The following is an 8,290-nucleotide window of genomic DNA, read 5'->3' on the forward strand; positions in this document are numbered from 1 at the left end:
ATCTCTGAAAATAAAATAAATGCATTTCTATAAATCAAAGTTTTGAGTGTTTTCAACCCATATCTCTATAAGCTTAGAAATAAAGCAATAATTAGCTATCACATTGGCATATAACACAGTGAGCCTTCTGGAAAAAGAATTGTTCTCATTGGCTTGAACATGTTAAGTAGTTATATGGTTTTTTTTCTCATTCTGTTGAATAAAGTTGGAAAATATTTTCTGGTACTTCAAGTAGAAAACTAAAAATAGAGATCAGGGAGATAATATAGTGTGTGAGGCATGTATGTTACCTGCACTGGTGAAGGTTTACCTGTGGCCAATCCCAGCTACATTTCTGATACCTCACATGGTTTTTAAGCATCACAGGGTGTATCCCTGAAGACTCAAAATCATTGCTGAGGTGGCCAAGATAATCTCCAATCCTAAAGTACACCTCATTTTTAGTCCCTGGCATTAAGCTACAGAATCACTTGTGAGAGGTTCTCAGCTATATATTTGTAAGGCTCCCACACTCCTATAATAATAATTTTAAAAATGATAAAGCTATCTCTCTATCTATCTATCTATCTATTTATCTATCTATCTATCTATCTATCATCTATCTACTTTAAAAAAGTAGAAAGCCTATCTAGAGTACAGGCTGGTGTGGGGTGGGGAGGAAGGACATTTGGGATATTGGTGATGGGAATGTTGCACTGGTGAAGGTTTATATATATATATATATATATATATATATATATATATATATATATATATATATAATAAAAAAAAGAAAAGATAAGGCCTCCCAATACTTACCACAGGCTGTGTTCTTTACACTGACTGTATAGAAAGAGGAGGTACAGTAAATGCAACCCATATACACCTCAATCCAGGTCCTTTGCCTGGTTTGTATTGTGAATTGGGGGACAAAAAAAAAAGATAGAGCAATTTGCTTTTTGAACTCTATGTGAATTCTAATAATCCACATACAAATTAATTAATACAAATCTCTACAGAGAAAAGTTGATGAAATGGTAGGTCTCAATATAGTCGGGACCATCAAAATAGATTATGGTCACAGGTAACATTATATTTCCCTTTATTTTATTTTGCTCTTGTGAGAGACAGTTATGAATAGTAACTTTATTCCAATTAAATCACACTCTATTTTTGCACAAGATAGATTATCATACTAGTCAATGACATTTTTTAAGGAATGTGCTATGGAAAATAACAGGCCTAAACAGCTGCATCTGTTCAAGTGGCTCTTTGCAGCTGCACAGAGACCTAGGATAAATGACAAGCAATTCTTCTCCCTCACTCATCTATTACTTCTAAATCTTCAGAATCATATTTTATACTTCAATGTCATATTATTTTTCTTATTGAGTTTCCAGAAAAAAATCATTTTACTAAGGATGATAAAGTGGGCAGTTTTCTTAATAAATATAGGAATAAAAGTGCAATATTAATCTGATTTTAACACCTGATTAAAAAAATATTTCAAGTATCTCACTTGGGTCAGGAGAGAACCTCTGAAAAGTGTAGTAGCAAACAAATTTCATAACAAAAATAAATTGAAGGATCACATTAATACTGACAAAGTGGCCATGTCATATTATAAAAAATGTCACTGCTGTATCAGAGCTATTAATTTCCAAAAATTAATCCAAAAAGCTGACTAAAGTCAAATGAACCTATCCACAAATCAGGACATAAGCCTGACACAATATTAAGTACCATATCTGTATAATAAAGCTGTGAGAATTTTTGAAATGAAATTTTTCTCTTAAAGGTAAGATTGAAGGCCTATTATTTCTGTTCATTTTAAGAAAAACAGATGGGTAACGTACTTTTGCTAAGGGAAGTGTTTTTTAAATGTCAATACTAATGATAGCTAACCATTTCATGTAAGAAGGTAATTTGGTTAATCTGTATTTTATTCAGTACTATTTCTTTTTAAGTAATTATGCTACCTAGTGCCTTCATTTTTATAGCCTGCATTTAACTGTGACAATTGAAGAAGGCACATTTCTTAAAAGTCATGTTCATTTTTTTTTCTTATTAAAAAAGTTCTATTTATTCATTATTTTAAAGACAAGTATTTGTGAGAGAAATCCATTACTATAATCCTCTTATCAAGATATACCATAGTAAACATTTTATATACGTAAGTAATGAGTGTGAAATTTCAAATAATATTCCAGTTACAGAGACTGAGTGGTACTGAAGAGCTCTGAGTTTGGATTCCCATTTAAAACTGTTCAGCTACTTATTTTCAGTGGTTAAATTGGAATCAACCCCACAACAATAAAGAAATCACTTCCAAATAAGTAATTATCCAACCCCACGAATATATTCTAGGGAAATTGGTCTAGTGAGAAAGAATAAAATAAACTTTGTGCTCTTGTTTGCTGGACAGAGTGCTAAGAAATTTAGTGCCCCAATTAAGAGAGTTTCATTTCTTCGTTACCCTGTTAAATCGTACGGCTGCTTAATTGGAATCATCAGCAAGGCTTCGTTCAGTGCATTAGAATGACTCCTAATAATAACTAAGTAGAATGTCTATCTCATTGAAATGTAATACCTGATGCTATCACTCAGCCTTATTCTCAGGAGTTGTTTCTTTGATATTCAGTCAAATAAATATCTACTGGGCCAACCTTTTATGACTTAAGGTTAAACCACTTAGATTGCTAAGAAATTTCATCATGGTTGTGTTTTCTTCCATAGCACCCTTATTAAGAATTTGTATATGGATACAGGAAATATAGAGTGATAGACTGAGGTTAATGACACACTTAGCATTTTACTAAGAAGTATATTATTAAGGATAATACCTTTAATTTTAAGAAATACCTATTTTCAGTCTTACAATTATACATTTGATGTCATGTCCAGCTATTACAACCAAATTTTATTGATAAGAATGATAAGGTAACACAAATGCTAACCACAAATGAGTCTAGCTCAAATTATCCAATTAAATTTTAATTACTATAAAACAGATTCTTTTACTAAGCCTGCTCCTTTACATAAATAACCATTAACAATACAATACCAACTGCAGTTAGTATAAATGATATCAAAATTTACTCAATTCACCTTTTAAAGTAATATAAATTTTTAGTATTATAATTTTTTTGTGACCAAAATGAATCACAAATTTTTCACAGTAATATTTAAGGTATATAGTAACAATCAACCAGGGCCATTCCCACCACCAGTATTGTCCTCCCTCTACCCTGTTCCCAACATGCCTCCCATATCTCCCCACTTTGTCTCCTGGGCTGCTAGTGTAACTGGTCACCTCTGTGTATAGTTTGTTGTAGATTGGGTATCGATTTAGTTGTCGTTTGGTGTTGAAGTCTGATCATTTTTTATTTCCACTCAATGTTCCTAAGACCATCCATTTCCCCCCTCAATTTATGAGGCAGAACAAGATGATTCAATTTCTGTGGTTCTGTTGAAAAAAGAAATGAAAAAGAAAGCTGGGAGAAGTCTGTCTAGAGGCTATGAATATCAATTTCAAAGAAGAAAGAGGAAAAAAATTTAAAAAATAACAAAAAAAAAACACACACACAAAATAAAACAAGCAACTACAAAAAAGCAAAACAGCAACAAAACAACAACCACAAGAAATAAAAATAAAAAGAAAGAAACTGAAGGAGGGCTGGTTTGGCAAGGTTTTGTGCTTTTATTTATTTATTATTTATTTATTTATTTATTGCATAGTCACAGTCAATATTGGGAATATAGAAAAGGAATTTCCTTGACTTAAGAGATACAGGGTTTCTATGTCCTTGATGCATACTGTCATGGGAACAACTACACGCTACAGATATGCTTATTATTGAACCCCAACGTCGAACTCCAAGGAAATATTCCATTCAGTTGTGGATGATAAAATCAGGCCTCGGTAACTAGAGATCTTGATATTTGCACAGGTCATAAAACTAAGTCTAGAATAGAGTCTCTGTTTCTAGAAGTTATGTTCCATCACAGTTGTTGTAATCAGTCTTCTGTAATTAATGGTCTTGGATTTTGCATAGATCCTAGGAAGAGGCCTAGGATACAGTCTTTCATTATGGCAAACTACTATAACTTTTAAAATTTTAATACTGTGATCTGGAAATACATTACTTCTAAACATCTTGCCTCATATATATATTACTATACTTATGATTAAATTATAAAATGCATCAAATACTACAGCTTTAGCTATTGAAATATATGAAGAACTCAAACATTTTTAATATTCCACCAAAAATGTCTCTATAAGTTTGTAACCAATGCAGATGTTCAGTTTCTCATAAACTAAATCAACAAAAACCACTGGCCTGAGAGAGCACATCAAGCAAAACATTTGCCTTGCATGTGGTTGACTCAGAGCCACATAGCCGTGATCCCTATACACAAAGCCAGGAGTAAGCCCTTTGCACCAAAACCAAACAACAGCAAGAAAATCCCTGGATCTGAATAACTTAAGTGAAATTTTTAGATTTTTATTTTATGTTATTTGATAGAGGGAAATGGTGGTTCAGAAGGAAAGACCCAAGGAAACTGTAAATGATGCTGTTTCAGAATCTCTGTAACATTGTGTGCCTATTTTCTCCCTGCACTGACAATAGGATTGTATTAGGATTACTACGTCTTTCAGGTTCCTCTGAAGCAAACCTTGAGATATAGGTTGAGATGCATTGCATTTACAAGATACCAAAGCCAATAAAAGAGAGGAGAACAGGTTTGAAAATTTAAAAGACAAGCTATTTTTCAAGTCCCTTCCGTCTATCCAGAACAACTGCTGGCAAGACTCAGGTCTATCAGATTGAGCCCAGCATGCTTCTACTTTCACTTCACAATTCAGTTACCTTCTAGTTTGACTTTTAGAAATTTTCTGCATTAAGACCTGACGGTGAGACCATATTCAGTATACACTTACCCTCTAATAATTCATAGAAAAATAAAGAAAAACATAATGTGACGAACTCTAATATATATTGGCTAGAGTAAACCCATTGTTTATACAGTTTACAGTGACTCTGAATCTATGGAATTTTCAATTTTGTTATTCAAGTGATTTTAGAAAACTTCAATATGTGAACATTTTTGTCAGGACAACTACCCAAGTCTATTACACTCATAGTAGTATTTAATTCTACTTATTTATTTCTGTATACACTCTTATCAAGTTTGCTTATTAAAATGTAAAATTATTTATAATAAAAGTCCCCTGTGATAATTGTTATTGAAAAAAATGTTTAATAAAACTAAAAAGAATAATTAAGCCATAAAATAGTATTCCTATGCACAAATTACATAGAATCTTAGTTTTCGAACATTGAAGTTTTTGAGAATCTGTTAAGGTATGATCCTATTTGTCAAAAATATATCATTACTTCTATCTGTGATATATAGAATAAGTGAAATGAGGAAATGTAATGTAGCAAATGCACATGCCTAGATCATCCTTGACCCCAGAGCTTAGGGAAGAAAAGGACAGAGAAGGAAAGAAATTCAAACAGGAAATAAAGGAAAGGAATTCAGAAGAAAAAGGGAATTAATGAAGGAACAGGGGTCAGGATTTCTCTTATATTGGTGATGTTGGAGAGTATAACATATATGAACAAAGCACAGACTCAAGAAGACTGAAAATATAAAATGTATGTTACAACCATCCAACTTTGGCAGGGTTTGAGGGTAAAGGGAAAGGGAAATATGGAGTATGAAGTATGGTAACACTGGTGATGAAAGATGACATTGATAGTGGGACTGGGGTTGAAATATTATTTGCCTAAAACTACAACTGTCACTAACTTTTCAAGTCAAGATTCTTTAACTATTAAATACAAAAAAATTTAAAGGAAAGAAATAAAAATCTGACCTACTTGACAAGGAACAGTGCCTTGGCAATTAGATTTTTTTGGCCACAGACCAGAAAATTATTGTCCTCAATTTCAACTACATCATTTGTAAAATTATATAAAAACATATTTTGTAATTGCTTCACTAATAAGATATTATTACTCTACTAATTCCCACATATACAGTATTCCTTCTGTACCCAACTTACTTACAAAATTTTACTCTTGGTTGGTAATACTATATCTAAAAAACTTATTTCTTCTAATGAAGCATTTAAAATATGTCTAAGACTTTATGAAAGATCCTAGTTTGATTTTCCTATGTGTATTTTCCATGTATTCCTTTATATAAATTAGTCAATTTGAGGTAACTTTTTTCAGACTCATATATTTTACAAATAAATGATGAAAAGAAGTACAGAAAGAAAACCTCATGGAAAATCAGTGGTATTTTTATGTAAATTTTAAAAAAGAAAGGGGACAGAAAGATTAGAAACTTGCTTTGAAAGCTACCAATTCTTGTTTAATTCTTAATACCACATATGGTCTCTAACACCACCAGGAGTGATAGTCAGGAATAAGCCCTGAGTACCACTGTATGTGCCCTAAAATGAAACAAGTAAAAATTAAAACAGAGTAGGGCTGGAGCAATAGCACAGTGGTAGGACTCTTGTCTTGCATGTGGCCGACCTGGGATAGACCTGGAATAGATTCCCAGTATTCCATATGGTCACTCAAGCCTGCCAGTGTTGATTTCTGAGCACAGAGCCAGGAGTAACCCCTGAGCAGCCGCTCCACAAATAAAAATGGAACAAAAAGAAAATCACATATAAATCCAGTAGAACTAAAATTATATTTCAATATCAGAAATAAAACATCTTTGGTAGAACAATATAGGGAGAATTACCAGTGTTTCTAGATTAAATCTTTTTATATACAAACAGTAAATTAACATTTTTATGGCATTATATAGTTTAAATATACAACATTAAAATTTTATACATGACCTTACAATGATTGTATCACCCAAAAAATCTAATTTTCTGTCTAGGGCAGGGGTCTCAAACTCAATTTATCTGGGGGCCACAGAAGGCAAAGTCAGGGTGAGGCAGGGCCGCATAAGGGAAATCACAAAAAGTCTTTAAACGTCATTATTAACCGTTTTAATTATTTCTTCTGAACATGAATGGAACATTGAGTGAAGATAATGAACACTTCTTCTGAACATGGCATTTTTTGCCTATTCCTTGCTGCCAGAGACTTGACAGTGCTTCTTCTCACAAATCTGAACCACATTTGGCTTTAGAGAGAAAGCAGTTGAGACCCTCAGTATGGCTTGAAGATGATCATCATTAAGTCTAGACCTCTACTTTGACTAATTGAAGTTCAATGTGGAGAATAACTTTTCACACAAATGTGTGCTCCCCAAAAGGCAGATGGTGCAATTGAACATTCTGGAAAGCTCAGGGAAGCTGGGGGGCAATTCTCTCAAAAATTGCCCATGCATGTCTGCTTTTCCACTAATCTCCCTGAACTTGGCTTTGAGATCAGAGTTGCATTGCAGGTCAACGAGCTCCATTTGAAGCACAGGAGGGGCATCTTGCACATCAAAGGAAAAGGGGTCCACAAAAATTTGGAAAGTGGCTCTGTGCTTTTTGAAGTCTGCAAATCTGTGATCAAATTCCTTCTCTAGCTTAAAAATAGCATCAATATATTTCTCCCCACTGAATCGTATGCCTGCATCCACAAGTTCCTTGCATGCTGGGAAATGGCAAAGGTTTGCCTGAGAGAGCTGGGATTTCCATAACACAAGTTTTGTGGAGAATGCTCTCATGTTGTCATAGGCAGCACTGATAAGATGCCCTGGGCCTTGTAACATCTTCTTTAGTACATTCAGCTTATGTGTGATGTCAACAAGAAAAGTCCATGAGCCATTTGTGATCACTCAACTCAGAAACAGCATTCCCATCCTTCTCCATGAAGGCTTTCACTTCTTCTCTCAACTCAAAAAATCTTTCCAGGACATTTCCCTGCTGAGCCAACGTACCTCGGTGAAATAGAGCACATCTCCATATTCTGACTCCATTTCCTCTAAAAAAAAAAGCACGGACCCTTCTTTGCTTTAAGCCCCTGGATCTGATTTGGTTGATGCATTTCACAACAACAGACATCACATTGTCACAGGCCTGCTGATGGATAATGCAGTGAAGAGCAATGGCCTTCTTCAAGTTTTTTTTTTTTTGAACAAGTGCCACCAGTCCATTTTCCTCCCTGTCATCAATGGCACTCCATATTATTCCAACAGACCTCTTCCATGGCAAACCTGCATTCTCAATGGCATCACACAGATGCCAAAATGTCTCATTAGCGGTGGTCTGGCCATGCATTGGAATTATTGTGAGCAGCTCCTCTGTCAATTCAAAATGCAATCAACACCACGGACA

At 34.0% G+C, this 8,290-nt stretch overlaps 1 non-coding gene across 1 annotated transcript; it reads left to right on the top strand.

Moving 5' to 3' along the window:
* The first annotated feature begins 781 nt into the window (after positions 1 to 781).
* On the top strand, positions 782 to 914 carry LOC126021106 (small nucleolar RNA SNORA51). Its single transcript, XR_007499718.1, has one exon. It is a non-coding gene; the product is annotated as a small nucleolar RNA SNORA51 (small nucleolar RNA).
* The last annotated feature ends 7,376 nt before the right edge of the window (positions 915 to 8,290 follow it).

This window comes from Suncus etruscus, chromosome 10, assembly GCF_024139225.1.
Source record: "Suncus etruscus isolate mSunEtr1 chromosome 10, mSunEtr1.pri.cur, whole genome shotgun sequence".
Taxonomy (NCBI): domain Eukaryota; kingdom Metazoa; phylum Chordata; class Mammalia; order Eulipotyphla; family Soricidae; genus Suncus; species Suncus etruscus.